Source organism: Bos indicus, chromosome 13 (genome assembly GCF_029378745.1).
Source record: "Bos indicus isolate NIAB-ARS_2022 breed Sahiwal x Tharparkar chromosome 13, NIAB-ARS_B.indTharparkar_mat_pri_1.0, whole genome shotgun sequence".
NCBI classification, from domain to species: domain Eukaryota; kingdom Metazoa; phylum Chordata; class Mammalia; order Artiodactyla; family Bovidae; genus Bos; species Bos indicus.
This window is the reverse complement of record NC_091772.1, coordinates 63,004,198-63,022,879: the sequence shown is the minus strand read 5'-3', so window position 1 is coordinate 63,022,879 and position 18,682 is coordinate 63,004,198. Positions and strand designations below refer to the sequence as shown.

Genomic DNA, 18,682 nt, shown 5'->3' with positions numbered 1-18,682 from the left:
TCAAATCACTGCTTGAGCAATGGGCAGGAGCAGAAACTCATCATCATCCTTCAGTTCAGTTCAGTCGCTCAGTCGTGTCTGACTCTGTGACACCATGAATGGCAGCACGCCAGGCCTCCCTGTCCATCACCAACTCCCGGAGTTCACTCATGGCCATCCAGCCATCTCATCCTCTGTCGCCCCCTTCTCCTCTTGCCCCCAATCCCTCCCAGCATCAGAGTCTTTTCCAATCAGTCAACTCTTCGCATGAGGTGGCCAAAGTACTGGAGTTTCAGCTTTAGCATCATTCCTTCCAAAGATCAGCCAGGACTGATCTCCTTTAGAATGGACTGGTTGGATCTCCTTGTAGTCCATGGGACGCTCAAGAGTCTTCCCCAACACCACAGTTCAAAAGCATCAATTCTTCTGCACTCAGCTTTCTTTACAGTCCAACTCTCACATCCATACATGACCACTGGAAAAACCATAGCCTTGACTAGATGGACCTTTGCTGGCAAAGTAATGTCTCTGATTTTCAATATGCTATCTAGGTTGGTCATAACCCTCCTTTTAATTTCATGGCTGCAATCACCATCTGCTGTGATTTTGGAGCCCAGAAAAATAAAGTCTGACACTGTTTCCACTGTTTCCCCATCTATTTCCCATGAAGTGATGGGACCGGATGCCATGATCTTCATTTTCTGAATGTTGAACTTTAAGCCAACTTTTTCACTCTCCTCTTTCACTTTCATCAAGAGGCTTTTTTTTTAGTTCCTCTTTACTTTCTGCCATAACGGTGGTGTCATCTGCATATCTGAGGTTATTGATATTTCTCCCGGCAATCTTGAGTCCAGCTTGTGCTTCTTCCAGCCCAGCATTTCTCATGATGTACTCTGCATATAAGTTAAATAAGCAGGGTGACAATATACAGCCTTGATGTACTTCTTTTCCTATTTGGAACCAGTCTGTTGTTCCATGTGCAGTTCTAACTGTTGCTTCCTGACCTGCATATAGGTTTCTCAAGAGGCAGGTCAGGTGGTCTGGGATTCCCATCTCTTTCAGAATTTTCCACAGTTTATTGTGATCCACACAGTCAAAGGCTTTGGCATAGTCAATAAAGCAGAAATAGATGTTTTTCTGGAACTCTCTTGCTTTTTCGATGATCCAGCGGATGTTGGCAATTCAGTCTCTGGTTCCTCTGCCTTTTCTAAAACCAGCTTGAACATGTGGAAGTTCACGGTTCAGGTATTGCTGAATTAACCATATAATCAACTAATCATTTTAGCACCTATGATACATCTGAGCAAGGCATTTTGAGGAATACAAAGATGCTCAAAAAGAGTCCCAGTCCTTAAGTTCAGGAAGAAGTCAACTTAACAGGGATGTAAAGACCAGAGGGAAATGAGTAACTAAAGCAAACTTAATTGACCCTGAAAAATGAGGAAGGATTCAGAGGACCTGAAAACCTATAGGGGTACCCTGAGATGGGAGAACAACATTAACAACAGTACAGAATACGACAATCAAGCAAGTCATCAATCAAATGATACTTAAGAACAAAACTCTTTAGCTGCAGATGGTATAGACAAGCCAATGAAATCTACAAAAATGCTATTATAGTAAGTGAATTTATTTATTAAAGTTGTAGGATGCAAGATCAATATACAAAAATCAATATACAAAAATTTGTGCATAGTAGCAATGAGCAATCAAAAGCGGAAATTTAAAAAATGGTCTCAAAAATTGTAAAATACTCAATAAATGACAAAGATGTGTAAGACCTATACTTTGAAATTTGAAAACATTGCTAAGAAAAATTAACAAAGACCTAAATAAAAGAACCTAAATACTATGTTCACAGATGAGAAGATTCAATATTGTTAAGATGTCAATTCTCCTCCCTCCCCACCCAAAAATTCAATGTAATCCCAAGCAAAATCGCAGCATGCTTTTTTTTGTGTGTGTGTGTGGAAACTGACATTGATCCTGAAATTTATTTGGAAATGCAAAGGACCTAGAACAGCCAAAACAATTTTGAAAAAGAAAAATACAGTTGGAGGACTAACACTACTTGATTTTAAATTATGGTAAATCAAATCCCATGGAAGAGGCATAAAGACAAGCATATCAGTAGAACAGAACAGAGGACTTCCTTGGTGGATCCAGTGGTTAAGAATTTGCCCACACGGCAGGGGGACATGGGTTCCATCCCTGGTCCAGGAAGATTCCACATGCTGCAGAGCAACTAAACCCCTGGACCACAACTACTGAACCAGCGCTCTAGAGCCCGAGAGCTGCAACTACGGAAGCCCACATGCCCTACTGCCTTGTGCTCTGCAACAAGAGAAGCCACCACAAGGAGAAGCCCCTGCACTCTGTAACTAGAAGAAGCCCATGCACAGCAACAAAGACTCAGGGCAGCCATAAATAAAGAGAGTCCAGAAATAGACCCACACATACATGGACAGCTGATCACTGGGAGCACGGAGTCTTAGCTACTGGACCACCAGGGAAGTCCCTGGACAACAATTTTTGACAGAAGAGTAAGGGCAATCCAGCACAGCAAGTTCAGCCTTTTCACAAAACTGCCACTGAAACTACACATTCACTGCAAAAAACTGACCTTTGATGTATACCTCACACCATATGAAAAATGAGCTAAAAAAGGATTAACAGACCCAGATGGAAAACCAAAACTACACAACTGCTAGGAGAAAGCATAAAAGAAAATCTTTGCAATCTTGAGTTAGGCAAATATTTCTTAAATATGACAACAAAAGTATTGCCCAGTCCATAAAAGAAAAAATTGACAAACTGCACTTCAAATAATTTCTAAGCTTCTACTCTTCCAAAAAAAAAAAATCACTAAGGCTTCCCTGATGCCTCAGTGGTAAAGAATCTGTGTGCCAATGCACAGACTTGGGTTCAATCCCTGGGTCAGGAAGATCCACAGGAATTTGGGGAAGGGAATGGCAACCCACTCCAGTCATCTTCCCTGGGAAATCCCATGGACAGAGAAGCCTGGAGGGTTATAGTCTATGGGGTTGTAAAGAGTTGAACACTACTTAGCAACTAAATACCACTACCAAGAGAACAAAAAGACAAGCTACGGACTGGGAGAAAGTATCTGCAAACCATATATCTGATAAAGGACTTTCACCCAGCATAAATAACTCAAAACTCAATAAGAAAATAAACAACTCAATTTGTTAAAATGGGTAAAAGATTTAAATAGACATTTCACCATGGAAAAAATATGGATGGTAAATGTACATGAAAAAATTTTGAAAAAACAGTTTGGGCCATTTCTTGAATAGTTAGACAACTATCACACGATCCAGCCATGCCATTCCTATGTATTTACAAAGGTAGCCTTACTTACTTACAATAGCCAAAAACTGGGAACAATTCAAGCATCTATTAAGAGGTGAATAAACAAACAAATGATATATCCATACAAGTGAATACTAAAACAATAAAAAGAAATAAACTACGGATACATAAAACAATATATTAAGATAGTTATGCTGAATGAATGAAGCCAGACAAGGAAGAAAGAAAGGAAAAGGAGGGAGAGAGAGAAGATACGCAGTATTATTTCATTATATAAAGTATAAATATATGTAAAATTTTAGAAAATGCAAACTAATCTATAAGCAGATTTGCCTAGAGGAGGAGCTACTGTTCAACAAAGAGGCACAAGAAAAGTTTTGACAGTGACTGATATGTTCACTATCTTGATTGTGGTGATGGTTTCACACGTGTAACTATAAGAAAACTCAAACAGTACACTTTAAACATGTTTGGTGACTGTATGTTCATTATACCTCCACTTCTTAAAAAGTAAAAGAACAAAACAAGGTATATGTAAGAAAAAAAGTCCACGGGGTCGCAAAGAGTCGGACACAACTGAGCGACTGAACTGAACTGAAGGAAAAAAGCAATAAAAAGTTTTAAAAAGAGTCAGGAAGAAGCACTGTTTGTTCAGGAGGGAGTGAGTAGATCCCTGAGGATTCCATGCAGTTAGAAACAGCTGGATATGAGAAGACAGTGAAACAAGCCAAACATCTTCTGCAAGCAGAGAGTAACATGGATATGAAACACAAAGAGGAGTCATTCCTTGAGAAACAACAGAGGACAGAGCACAAGGCAGAAGGTGCTGGGCTAGCTCCATACCTCATTCATCTATAACACGCTGTTTACGGTGCACTCCCCTTGGCCTGTCAGCTTTCCAAAATGCAAAAGTCAGACTGCTCTCCTGGCTTATTTCACTGATAAATACAACTGAAACAAGAGATCCCGACAAAGCCCACATCCTCTCACAAGTCCTGTCCAGACAATCAACTTGGCTCAGCTTGCTTGAATGGTATTTCTCAAAAGAATCTAACATACCTTAAATAATTTATCTTAATATGCATTCAAGAAGACAGACAGTTTATCAAAAAAATATCTGAAACTGACTTATATTTCTAAATTGCTTAAAGCAGGAGGAAAAGCTCATCTAAAATATATCTTGTGTTAGAAATAAAACAAAAATGTCATGTTCTGAACAGTCCAGTGAAAAGAACTAATAGACTGCTTACACTGCTATCTGGGATCAGGAATCCAGTCCATACTCCCATGCCTCAACCTTCTACAGTAAATTCAAAATGCCACTTTCTCAATAAAGCCTTTCTAAGCCCTCTCCACAGTGTCCTCCCTTGACAGAATTAATCACACTATTCTGCCCTCATAACTATACTTAAACAGCAGTACTTAGTTCCTTGAGCTATTAGAGATTAAGTACTGCCCTACTCCTCAGTGTTCTATACAGAGTAGGTGCTAAAACAGAGAAAAGAGGAGTTTGATGGCTTAAGGCTAAAGGTGACAAGACCTAAAGAGGCCTGAAAACCAAACCCAAGACTCAGCAGAGTTCTTTCTGGTTTCCGCTCATTAAGTGTGGTAATTGCAGCTTACTGGGGCTGAGGGGTAAGGTACATGGAGGTTCATTACACTATTCTATCTACTCTATGTATGTTCAAAATTCTGCACAATACATTGTTAAAAAATAATAATAAAGAGTAGGTGAAGATAGGATCAAATCCTTTTTGCTCTTACTTTCGTACCTTTGAACTTTCTTTTTTCCTTTAAATATGATCTTTGCCAGCCTCCTTCCTCTGTTGTCAACAGGTCCACTGGGTCATTAGCCATTTAACAAATGTTGGTTTGGAAGATAAAAGACAGACCCTTTGCACAGGCAGTGGAATTCCAAATGCTAGACTCTTGGCTCCACAATGTCTGATTCAGAAGAACTGCTGGGAGCTATTAGTTTAGCCTGCCCACCCAGGCATATGAAGACTCCTAGAGTTCCTCTTACACCACTCCCATATGCCTCTCATTTATGCCTACACAGCTTGTGTGCTTTCACTTAGCACAGGAACAGATCAGATCCAGTGTGACCACAGAAATTATTAGAAAGGTCCAAGGATGAGGAATCCAGAATGAAGCAGTTCAAATGTGGAACTGCAACAGACTGAAATTTTTTCCTAGTGGGGCAATAATCCAACGAAAATGCATTTTCGAAATCCCCAGACACAAGATCAGGAGGCTATACAATAACAATATGTCTAGGTAGTATATGAGATACATGTTGGCCTAAATTAGAGCTTCTGTCATTCTGTACAGAAAGCACATATCTTGTGCTTTCCTACCTCTGAGCCTTTGCTAACATTCTCCCTTAATATGACTGCTTTCTTCTTTCTTGATACAAAGATAGTGGCAGTAATCTTATGCCTAGTTTTTTTCTTTTACTTTTTTTTAACTCGCAACGAGAACAAAGTAAACAGGGGAGATGGGAAGATGTCCTACAGTAATAAAACTAGAGTTTCCAGAGGAATGGAAGATTACTAAAAAGAGCATGAATATGAGAGAAATGTTATAATCTGAAAATAACTAGGCCATGGGCAGTGCAAGTTAGCGGTGGAGGGGGCAGGGGTGGGGGTGGGGAGCAAGATTAAAACATTTCCTCACACCAGTCAACTGGTGGCACCATGAGCCTAGATATGGATAATACCTTGGTATTGAATACGGGCTAATTAAGTTTGGTTCTTGAGCAAATTCCTCAAGAGTGGACATGTTCAGGAAGACTGAACTTAGTTATATACAAAATACTGGCAAAAAGGTGTAAGAACCACTTAAGAAGCAACTTATAAGTCATAAAGTCTTAATTCTACACACAAGTATTGGGGGCAAAAATAAAACTTAATACTTGCATCAAAGGTTGATAAAGGCCTCATCTGGGAATCCTCTGATTCAAAGCAGAAGGAAAAGCAGCCAACTGAACAAATCAAGCCAATCCAAAAGCCTGGATTCCACTCATGATCTGCTCTTTGAAAGCTATCCTTCAAGATCTGATTCAGATGACATCTTCCACATGCAGCTTTTACTGATTATCTCTTTTATTCCATTCATGTGTCCTCATCTGAACCGCACTTATTTACTTAAGTGTACAGGCCATACACCTCTCACAAGGCATCAAGTTTCTTAAGACCTGAAAAGCTTGTCTTCTGAAGAACTCCTAGCTCTCTGCTTTTCATGAAAACTATGCTACATATATTTTGTTTGCTTTTTAAAATCTGGACAACTCACAAATATCCCAAACTCAGAAATAAAATTTAAATAACCAGTAAACACACAATTATAAAACACACAAAGTAAATGATCTATAATAACTGTAGGTAGGAGATAAAGGAGAATAATTTCAAAAGGCTCCTGGATTTAGCAAACTTTACCAAATATACATACAAAGAGGTAGTGGCTCAACAAGGTCCCATAAGTCTTGTAATAATAACACAGCTGAAGACCTGAACAAGAAAGCAGCTTACTACCAACTGATCTTACAAAATTAGGAAACGCTGGGGTGATTACACACTCAGATATGGCAAGTGTGGAAATCTGCCTTATTCAAGTGTGGAGTTGTGTACCATTCAAATACACATCTGTACTCCCTTGAGTATGTGGCTCTGTGGCCCAACTCTGACCCTAAATATTGCAATGCAAGCTAGAAAAGCAAAATGGAGAACTTTCTAAGTCTTCCAACCACAAAGAAGCAGACTGGGCTAAATTCCTCTCAAAACCATACTGAAAACACAGTCCTCTTTCACATGGAAATACGGCTTTAAGAGGTATACTTCCTATATTACAATCAATTAGAAATTTTTAATCAATAATCTATCAATATCTTGCAAAAAGCTAATTTATAACTCTGAATTTGGGTTGTTGACAATTTAAAATTTTCAGTTTTGACATAAATTTATTCATCAAATAGATGTTTTGATTTCATTAAAAAGTTATCTTTAGGAGTCCCACGTGGCCCAGTGGTTACGATTGGCACTGTCACTGCCATGACCTGGGTCTGATCCCTCGTTGGGGAACTGAGATCCTGCAAGATGTGTCGGCATAACCAAATATATATATATATTTTGTGTGTGTGTTAGTCACTCAGTCCTGTCCAACTCTTTATGACCCCATGAACTGTAGCCTGCCAGGCTTCTCTGTCCATGGAATTCTCCAAGCAAGAATCCTGGATATTCCCCCTCCTCCAAAAAAGCTATCTTTGGGGCAAAGACTAGAAATTTCTTCAAAGAAGATGTATGAATAAACACATGAAAGGATGCTCAACACTGTTAGCCATTAGGGAAATGCAAGTTAAAATGACAATGTGACACCACTTCCAACCCATTAGATGCCTATAATAAAGAAAAAGACAGATAATAACAAGCATTGGGGAGGATGTGGAGAAACTGGAATCCAAATATACTGCTAAAGGGAATGTAAAATAGTTGGCTACTCTTCCAAAGGGACCTGGCAGTTCCTCAAAAAGTTAAACACAGAATTACCATATAACCCAGTAATTTCACTCCTAGGTATATACCCAAAAGAACAGAGAATGTGTGTCCATATAAAAACTCATATACAAATGTTTATAACAACTCAATTCTTATTAGCCAGAAAGTTGAAACAAGCCAAATTCCATCAACTGATAAAGATTTAAGTAAAAATGAGACACAGCATATACTCATTTTCACAGTAGTTGTGTTCTGTAAAGCTACTGCAAACATTGAATTACCAAATACCAAACCACTGCTCCCAGGGGAAATAAACACAGGGTTAGGTTCCTTCGAGTCTCTGGTCAAAACACTTCCATCAATGGATCAATATATAGCCTTGTTTTATGTGTTTCTGTTTAAAGCCATCTGATTTAATATATTGTTGATTCACTAACACTGAATTCATTCCCAACAGCAATATAACTCATGCCTGAACAAAGCTTATTTAACATACATATATTTCCCTTAAGGCATATCACAGTCTTCCTTAGGAACACCAGACAGCACTTGGGGGCCATTTTAAACAGAAAAATTACCAACAGCAGAAAAATGTGAAAAATGTGGCACTAAATAGACCACAAAAAGAACTTGTTTGGGTAAAAAAAAACAAAAAAAAACCCAACTTGTTTGCAGTATGAGAACTAAAGCAAGAAAGAAGGCAGAGTGTTATCATGCATGTTCAAGTTCAACTGGGAATGTGAGTGCTGGTCAACTCAAAATTTTTCACTGTTCATGTCCCAAAATGACCACCTCATATTGATTTTTGGATACAAACATTTTATCAGGTATACAGTTTCACACATACAGAATCTGTGATTGATGAGGACTGACTGCGTATCATACAATATTATTCAGTCATAAAAAGGAATGAAGTGCTAACATGCACTACAACATGGAAAAACAAAAAACATCATGCTAAGTGAAAGCAGTCAGTCACAAAAAACTGACAGTCACAAAATACTGTAGTTTTCCCCATCCTAAATATTGACAAGTAATTCAGAAAAGAGTTATAATACAAGCCAAAGAATGTTTCTAACACTTTATATGCAATGTTCACACAGGCAAATCCAGTGACAGAAAACAGATTAAGGGATGGGAAAGGGGGAAAATGCAGAGTGATTGTTAATGGGTATGGAGTTTCTTCTGGGGATTATGAAAATGTCCCGGTATTCAATGGCAACAGCTGCACAACCTTGTATACATACTAAAATTCATTACACTGTACACTTTAAAAGAGTATAGTATGTGAATTACATCTATTATAAAGCTGTTAATGAAAAAACACTATTCCCTGTATTATTTTCTGACTTATGCATAGCAATATGCTTATGACCTGCTTCTCAAATTAATACCAAAAGAAAAATTGTGCCTTATCATACAATTACTTGGGTATAACTTAACCAGTTCACTTCTGGCAAAGCAAGCCTAAAACTGGCCCTTCTCTAAGCACACACTTCTTTCCTATTAAGATAGAGCCTTGGGGTATTTTTGTTTGTTCTCTTTTTTGGCCATTGCCTATGGATGAGAGGGAAAAAACCTAAAAATGAGTTTGCAACAAAAGTGTTTTATTTGAAAATGAGAACATTTGCATGTTTGTAGCACATCCATCTAAAACAAGTTCCAGAAGAAACAACAACAAAGGGAGAGAAATGTTACCGATTACTCAAGAACTCAGTCTGAAAACCCCTTAGATATTCCAAAGCCAATCCATGTAGATGGTTAACATAAGCAACAGAGTAACTCACTTCTCTGTTCAAACCCTGATTCTGAATTCCAGGAAGTCACAGTATTATGAAAAGGAGAAAAGAAGGAACATTTTAAAAAAGTCATCTAAAAGTCACCTTGTCTACCTAGACTCCACTATGGGTTTTCCTGTGGTCATGTATGGATGTGAGAGTTGGACTGTGAAGAAGGCTGAGCACCGAAGAATTGATGCTTTTGAACTGTGGTGTTGGAGAAGACTCTTGAGAGTCCCTTGGACTGCAAGGAGATCCAAACAGTCCATTCTAAAGGAGATCAGTCCTGGCTGTTCTTTGGAAGGAATGATGCTAAAGCTGAAACTCCAGTACTTTGGCCACCTCATGCGAAGAGCTGACTCATTGGAAAAGACTCTGATGCTGGGAGGGATTGGGGGCAGGAGGAGAAGGGGACGACAGAGGATGAGATGGCTGGATGGCATCACTGACTCGATGGACGTGAGTCTGAGTGAACTCCAGGAGTTGGTGATGGACAGGGAGGCCTGGCGTGCTGCGATTTATGGGGTCGCAAAGAGTCGGACACGACTGAGCGACTGAACTGAACTGAACTAACCCAGTACATCTCAAATATTTAAGTACATACGAATTACTTGGGGAAATCTTATTAAGTGCAAATTCACTAGATGTGTGACACAGCCTGAGATTCTACATTTTTAAAAAGCTCCCAGGTGACAATGATGCTGCTAGCCTCAGCACAGACAACGTGTATTTACTTTTCTCATGGCTAAGGTAAAGTTGATGTTGCCTGACCATCTTGTCTGAAGTGAAGAGGCATACAGCCAGCCAGCTTCTGCAAAAGGCCTATCAATCCACCATGCATGCTCTTCATCAATCGGAGTTTCTTTTTCTTAATCACATTTAGGGATCTTCTTTGAATCTCTCAAATGCTGTTCACATAGATCTCTTAAACTGAGGTACATAAATATTAAGTTAAACCTTAGGTAGGAAGGAGCAAAGTCCTGGCTCCCTTCATGCAACCCAGTGGGATGATTCTTTCCGAAACAACACCAATATAAGCTCATTTTTAGACTGCAGTCTCAGATGAACTGAAATTATGTACATAACTAGTTGCTCCCTATATTCAGTTGGCTCATTCACTTTGCTATCTCTTTGTAAAATACCACTGGATTTGATCCACTTTTTCAGAATTACAAGTTACTTTGAATTTTAATCCAGTTCTCTAAGGAATCAGGCTCTGGTACTGAGGAATTATTTTCTCTTAGTCATAGTTTTGTTACATGTGAAACAGAAATAATTCCTTGTAAGTCTATTCTAAGAATCTATGACTCTAGAGCTTTTTATTTCCCTTCCAATATTTAGTGTTTGAGATCTATGACATTTTGCTTTATTTTGCTTACTTCCCAGTTCTCCAGAGAAAGGAGCCTGCATAAACTATATATAGACATTACTATATTTAACTATCCTTACAAGGAACTCTCAGAGAAGTTAATATGATAAACCGGAAATACTCTCAAGTAAGTAAAAACAAAAATAAAAAGTAAAAAAATAAAACCTTAAATTATCCTTCTCAGTGCCAATCCCCAAAATATACAAGCAGCCAAATGTACACTTTTTTGTTCACTTGGGTTGTTGCTGTTTTCCTGACCAAAGGCAACATCTGTGCACAGGTAAAAGCTGTGCTTAAGTGTAGGTGACTGGAGAGAGCTACAGCTGAGGAAAAGCAGTCATAAGTCTCACCAGCTGTGTTTTCCTGATGACACAGACTCTGTCCACCTGCTCCCACAGACGGCACAGCTGCACTTAGAGTGAAACACCTGGTTCTGCACACCCATTACATGCAGCGTGCTAGGACCCTAGTCACCAATCAGGCAAGCCCAGGGCAGCATTTTCATCTTATTGCCAAAAGTAAAGACCAACGTCATCTTAACTATAAGATGTTAAAATATATTTTTCATATCCAAAACACAAATACAACAATGTCAAAGAAGTTAGAGTAATAATGCTAAAGAATTGTTATAAAGTGTGAAATCCTAGATTACAAATTTGGTTATCATTAACCACTTCACAAACTACTTAATTCAGAGCATTTAAAGGAAGATAATCCTAGTAAAATGAGCTCATTATCTCCCAGCAGTCAGTGCATTATATTAAGAATGGCAGTATCAATACTAGTAAATGTACTCAATTAAGAAATAACGCCAAATAAACATGTGAAAAATGAGAGTTTCTTCCTGGTTTTACACTTAAGAAACTTTACAATTGAGATTTTTTTATTCTCCCCGTGGGACTTTAAATTAGGTGTGGATGTGCTCAGCCAGTCAGTCATGTCCAGCTCTGTGATCCCACGGACTGTAACCGGACTGTCCATGGGGTTGCAAAGAGTCGGACACAGCTGAGCAACTTTCACTTTAACTCTACTTCAATGTCCTATATCAAAATAATTTTTCCTCCCCCTAATGCTTTCTCCATTTAGATTTGGATGGTCTTTATCAGGTTTAGATACTCTAAATCAGTATTTCTGAAAGTAGTCTTTAGACCACCTAAAAGAACTTAGGAAGTTTGATGAAAAAACGCAGATTCTTGACCTGATCCTAAATTCTGGAATTTAAATTTCTGGAAGGTGAAGTCCCAGAAGCTGTATTTAACAAGCTTCCCAGATGCCTGGGATGCACACGAAAGCGTACGTGGCACGTAGTTATTTTTTCCTCCTTAATCATTATTTTAGTAAGCCTATATTTACTAGTTATTTGAAATGTTAATTTTGGGGCAGATACCATGATTCATTGGAAGGGCTGATGCTGAAGCTGAAACTCCAATACTTTGACCACCTGAAGCGAAGAACTGACTCGTCCGAAAAGACCCTGATACTAGGAAAGATGGAAGGCAGGAGAAGGGGACAAGAGAGGATGAGATGGTTGGATGGCATCACTGACTCAATGGACATGAGTCTGAGTAAACTCCAGGAGTTGGTGATGGACAGGGAGGCCTGGCGTGCTGCAGTCCATGGGCTCGCAAAGAGTCAGACACAACTGAGAGACTGAGTTGAACTGAAGTGAACCGTGACAAGCATCATATCCACCTTTTGCCTTTAGTCCTTCCCTTTGAAGTTAGATATATATCCTCTTTTACAAACTAGGAAATTGACTCAGATCTCATGTGTGAGTGCTAAGTTGTTTTGTTAGGGGAAGTATGGTGACTGAAACCGCCCACCCTGGCCAGGCACTATAGTAACCATTTGCATGAGTTGTTTTACGACAGGAGGTCCTGGTAAGGAACAGGGAACTAATAAGCCTCCATCAACCAGAAGAGTTTGGGAAAGGTCAAAAAGAGACACCACCTGTCCAACCACCTCCCAGAATCCTTCTCTGGCATCTACCTTGGCTGAACAAGGCGTGCACCACCAGGAAGGACTCTGAGTCAGAATGATTGCCTAAGGACAACTCAGAAACTAATCCCATCACCATAAAACCAAGACTGCAAGCCATGTGACAGAGCAGTTCTCCTGGGTTCCCTTACCCTCCTGCTCTCCACCCGGGCACCCTTTCCCAATAAAATCTCTTGCTTTGTCAGCACACGCGTCTTCTCGGACAATTCATTTCTGAGTGTTAGACAAGAGCCCAGTTTCAGGCCCTGGAAGGGGTCCCCTTTCCTACAACAGTTTCAGTCGTGTCCAATTCTTTGCAGCCCTATGGACTGTAGCCTGCCAGGCTCCTCTATCCATGGGATTCTCCAGGCAGGAATACTGGAGTGGGTTGCTATGCCCTCCCTCCAGGGGATCTTCCCAACCCAGGGATCAAACCCCCGTCTCTTATGTCTCCTGCACTGGCAGTTGGGTTCTTTATCATTAGCTCCACCTGGGAAGCCTTAAAGGTGGCAGTAGGATAAATCGGGAGTCTGGGGTCAGCAGATACAAACTACTATACATAAAACAGACAAACAACAAGATCCTACTGTCAGCAGAGAAGGCTACATTCATTATCTCGTAAAAAACTATAATGAAAAAGAATATATGTATAGCTGAATCACTTTACATAAGAAACTAACACAACATTGTAAATCAACTGTATTTCAGTTAAAAAAACAATAAATAAATAAAAAGCAAAATGCATGATCTGTCACATGTATTAGTTTACATTGGTGAAAATAATCACCAAAATACCTTTATGGCATTAATGAGCTAAAAATGGCAAGATTCCTGTGACTGGCCTGGAGAGTTTGATCCACCTGAAGCTTTCCTTCTCTACGTCATCAATAGCAGAAAGGACCTATTTTCACTTCTGGCACTGTTCTATTTTAGTTACAAGTTCATTAATTTCTTTTTCTACTACCAGACACATGGAGAGACATCATCTCCTACAACTACAGGTAACAGGCGCATCTGCAAGAGCCAGCTGCTCCGAAGTGGACCAGCCTGCACTTTCTGAGAAAGGGAAAAGGATTTGAACGGTTCTTGGCAACCTCAAGAAGCAATTGGTCATATATTTGCCTTTTTCACAGAGCATTTGGAAAGTTCTCTGAGATGAAAGGTATGATCACTTTGAAGACATCTCACTACTAACACTGAACAAATCAATACTGAAAGCTGCAGTCATTCATAAAAATATGTTCCAAGGTACTTAAGATAGCAGAAGAGATAAATGTCTTTGCTCTTGTTTAAAGCAAAGGTCTGACAGAATGGTTTTGTGGACTGCTCATCTGACTGGAAATTAGAAAGACTCCACAAAATATTATGATTCCATTTATAAAATAAATTATACATTCATATGTTTTACAGATGTCTGTAAAGGTATTCCAAAAAGTCTGGAAATACAAACTTTCAGTGATGAGGTGAAATGGTATTTTTACTTTTGACTACAATTTGCTATAAATTTTTTATGAGACTGTCAAGTTACTTTTGTAAACTATCTTTCAAAAATTATATAATTATAACAAATTAAAATTTATTATAATAAATTATAGTTTATTATAATAAATTATCACAGATTCAGCATAGCAGAGAAATGGAACATGGTAGCTAACAGAGTTAGTCTATATAATTCTGAGGAGTTCAGGTCCTGTCTCGACTACCTAAACAGAGAGACATGCCCTGAGTGTCAGTTCATTATCCATGCAGCCTCTGTTTTCTCAACTATAAAGTGGGATATGGCAACAGTACAAATCAGCCTGTTGTGAGCATTGAATAAAATAATCTATATGAAATCCTCATGTAAACCACTATTTTTCAATGTAGGTACAAATTACAAATATGTGATAAAACATAAAGCTTTATGTTTATGGTTAAAGCTTTCTTCCTTCAAATAATTCACAATATACTTAATAATCATACAGATCTTCTAAGGTCACTATGATCATTTTACATGGAATAACCGACAATATAAACTATGGTAGAGTAGATTAAATCTACAATGAGTCCGTGCTCAAATGTGTCCAATTCTTTGTGATCCTACGAATTGTAGCCCGTCAGGCTCCTCTGTCCATGGAATTTTCCAGGCAAGAAAACTGGAATGGGTTGCCATTTCCTCCTCCAGATGATCTTCCAGACCTAGGGATCAAACCCATATCTCTTGCATCTCCTGCAATGGCAGGTGGATTCTTTCCCACTGACGCCACCTGGGAATTGCCAATTAAATATATACAAAGTCTAATAAATTTCGGCCACAGATTTTGCAAAGAACAACCCAGGAACTTTCTCAATAAATTCCTAATATATTACTTCATTGTCAAACAGCTCTCACAAAAACACCAGAAAAGTCTGCATAATCTAAATTCCAAATAATTTGCTTTACAAACATTCATATGATAAAGAGAATTCATCTGTTCACTGCAAAGGTCTTGTTAGGTCCAGTCTCTATTTTCATTCACCATTTTTTTAAACTGAGCTGTGTGGCTTGCAGGATCTTAGTTCTTCAACCAGGGAATGAACCTGCCCCGGCAGTAAAAGCACAGAGTCCTATCCACTAGACTGCCAGGGAATTCCCCATCATCTTATTCACATAGCCTGCTGTCTACTCAACATCTCCAGTTGGATATTTAACAGATACCTCATATACAAAATGCTGCTGCTGCTGCTCAGTCGCTTCAGTTGTGTCCGACTCTGTGCGACCCCATAGACGGCAGCCCACCAGGCTCCCCTGTCCCTGGGATTCTCCAGGCAAGAACACTGGAGTGGGTTGCCATTTCCTTCTCCAAAGCATGAAAGTGAAAAGTGAAAGTGAAGTCACTCAGTCGTATCCAAATCTTCGAGATCCCATGGACTGCAGCCTTCCAGGCTCCTCCGTCCGTGGGATTTTCCAGGCAAGAGTAGTGGAGTGGGGTGCCGTTGCCTTCTCCATATACAAAATGTCCCATTTCAAATTCTTGGTTCCCCATCCCAGCCTAAACTTACCTGGGGCTTCAACCATCTCCCCAGTCTTTCTCAACACTCGTTTTTCTCAAATCAGTAAAGATGCAGTTTAAGTCAATAATCTTGGAGTCATCCTTGACACACAATCACCCACTGAGGCAAATTCTAGCCAAGCCACTGGGGCAAATTCTATCAGCTGCACCTTCAAAATATCCTGAATTCAACGATTTCTCCTTACCTCCCCCATTAATAAATATTCTGATCCAAATCAACTTCTCTCTCTTGGCCCATAGCAATAATTTTTCTTGTTCTTATATTTACAATAGTTTGAATTTACATTCCTGCTTCCACCATTGCCATTAGTATTTTCTCCAAGAGCAGAGTGAACTCTTTAAAAGATAGATAAAGGAGATCAAGTCTCCCCCTACTCAAAACCCTCCAACAGTCTCCTACCTCATTTAGAAAATCCAAAATCCTTCCCTGACTCTTCAGACCCCACACGCTCTGATTCCGCTTTACCTTCTGACATTCTACCTCTATGGCCCCTACAGTGTTTCCAGTTTGTTGGGCAAACCAGCCTCCTTGCTGCTTCATGAACTTATCGAGCATACCCCTCCTCAGAGCTTTAGACACTTGCTTCCCTTTGCTGACTGCTCCTCTTCCAGATATCCACATAGCTAGCCTATTTTCACTTTCATATTGGAGGAGGAAATGGCAACCCGCTCCAGTGTTCTTGCCTGGAGAATCCCAGGGACGGGGGAGCCTGGTGGGCTGCCAGAGAGTTGGACACGACTGAAGTGACTTAGCAGCAGCAGCAGCAGCCTATTTTCTCCAGGTCTTTGCTCAAATAGCATTTGATCACAGAAGTCTTTCCTAACCATTGCATCTAACTGCACTCCCCACCACCCTCTTCTCTCTAGCTAACACACTTAGTTAATACTTAGTTAATCACCACCTGAATATATTAATCAATTAATCAGCAATCAGCGCAAAGAATAAGAGGAAAACAATAGAATGGGAAAGACTAGAGATCTCTTCAAGAAAATGAGAGATACCAATGGAACATTTCACGCAAAGATGGGCTCAATAAAGGACAGAAATGGTACGGCCCTAACAGAAGCAGAAGATATTAAGAAGAGGTGGCAAGAATACACAGAAGAACTATACAAAAAAGATCTTCACGACCTAGATAATCACAGTGGTGTGATCACTCACCTAGAACCAGAATTCCTAGAACGTGAAGCTTCCAGGGAAGCCCCTAAGTGTTAAGAAAATCAACCTAAAGATCCTTTCTCACTACACAATACTGTTAATATCTAACTAGATACAAGGACCTATTCAAATGAGAAAAATTTACTCATCTGTTACTGACAGACCTTTCCCCAATGGTTTCTATTTTCGAATGTCAGCATTCAGGGTAAGTTTAGTAAAACCTTTAGCCCTGTTTTCCCCCTTAATGTGTGGAACCAAAATCAGTGTCATGTTCTAATATTTAATTGGCATCAACTGTCTGCCTGTTTTCCCTATAATTGAGAAGCGGGTTCATATGTAAACAGGACTGATCTCACAAATGCATAAACATACAAAGAGATCCTTTCCTTAAAATAAATCTGTGCTCCACACACGGCCAAACCCTTGCACAATAAATTAACTCTTCAGCAGCCTCCAAGTAAAAACTGAAGTGAAACCAATTAAGCCCTAATGGGATCCCAATTTCTTATTTCTGAAAGAAGTCTTAATAGATCCTTCTAAGTTTATAATCTTTATCAACCATCCATATAACCCTGTTAGACTTAGTTCCAAATCTGAAAATGTGCTACAATCAAAAAAGCTTTGATTACTGCATTTACAGCTTTCACTGCCACAACCAACATGTGCTTTAAAAAACTGGGAAATTTCAATTGCTTCAAAATGGAAATAACAGCCTTAATTAGAAAAGATGGCACTTCTCTGTAAAAACACCAAATGGCAGATGACGCTGGTGCTGTGGGAGGGCCCGGAGGAGGCCCCCGGGGGCCCTGGAATGGGAGGCCATGGTAGCTTCTGCGGAGGCTTTGGCAGTGGCATCTGGGGCCAGGGTTGAGGCCAAGGCAGAGAACGTGGACCTCGCAGAGGCAAGGCCGAGAGGACAAGTGGCTCCCCATTACCAAGCTGGGCTGCCTGGTCAAAGAAATGAAGATCAAGTCCCTGGAGGAGATCTATTTCTTCTCTCTGCTATCAAGGAATCTGAGATCGCTCACTTTTTCCTGGGAGCATCCCTTAATTAAGCAGACCTGTACTGACCAGCAGACCAGGTTCAAGGCATCTGTCACCGTCGGGAGTTACTCAAGGGCATGTCAGTTTGGGCATCAAGTACTCTATGGAGGTAGCCATCATCCTGGCCAAGCTCTCCATCATCCCTGTGTGATGAGACGGCTACTGGGGGAAAAAGATTGGAGCCCCACATGGTCCCTTGCAGGGTGACTGGCCGCTGTGGCTCTCTGCTGGTGCACCTCATCCCTGCCCCCAGGGGCACTGGTACTGTCTCAGCCCCTGTGCCCAAGCTCCTGATGATGGCTGGCATTGATGACTCCTCCTCTGCCAGCGGCTGCACTGCCACCTTGGGCAACTTCACCAAGGCCATTTTTGACACCATTTCCAAGACTCACAGTTACCTCATCCCTGATCTCCAGAAAGAGACAGTATTCACTAAGTCTCTGTATCAGAATTCACTGCCCATCTTGTAAAGAGTCTCTGTGCAGAGGACCCAGGCTCCAGCTGTAGCTACCACATAA

General features: G+C 40.0%; 1 protein-coding gene and 1 pseudogene across 6 annotated transcripts in view; one reads left to right on the top strand and one right to left on the bottom strand.

Moving 5' to 3' along the window:
- CBFA2T2 (CBFA2/RUNX1 partner transcriptional co-repressor 2) overlaps positions 1 to 18,682 on the bottom strand; it is a 144,007-nt gene that overhangs the window by 107,589 nt on the left and 17,736 nt on the right. For 5 of the 6 annotated variants that reach the window (XR_011570193.1, XM_070801518.1, XM_070801515.1 and 2 more), the window contains exon 1: positions 1 to 18,453. This exon is cut by the window's left edge and continues 21,515 nt beyond it. The exons of the other annotated variant lie outside the window; for it this stretch is intronic. The gene's annotated coding sequence lies outside the window, so the exon portion shown is untranslated. Of the gene's footprint in view, positions 18,454 to 18,682 lie in introns of those variants that run through there. 6 annotated transcript variants of the gene reach the window in all.
- On the top strand, positions 17,874 to 18,682 carry LOC109567372 (small ribosomal subunit protein uS5 pseudogene; annotated as a pseudogene).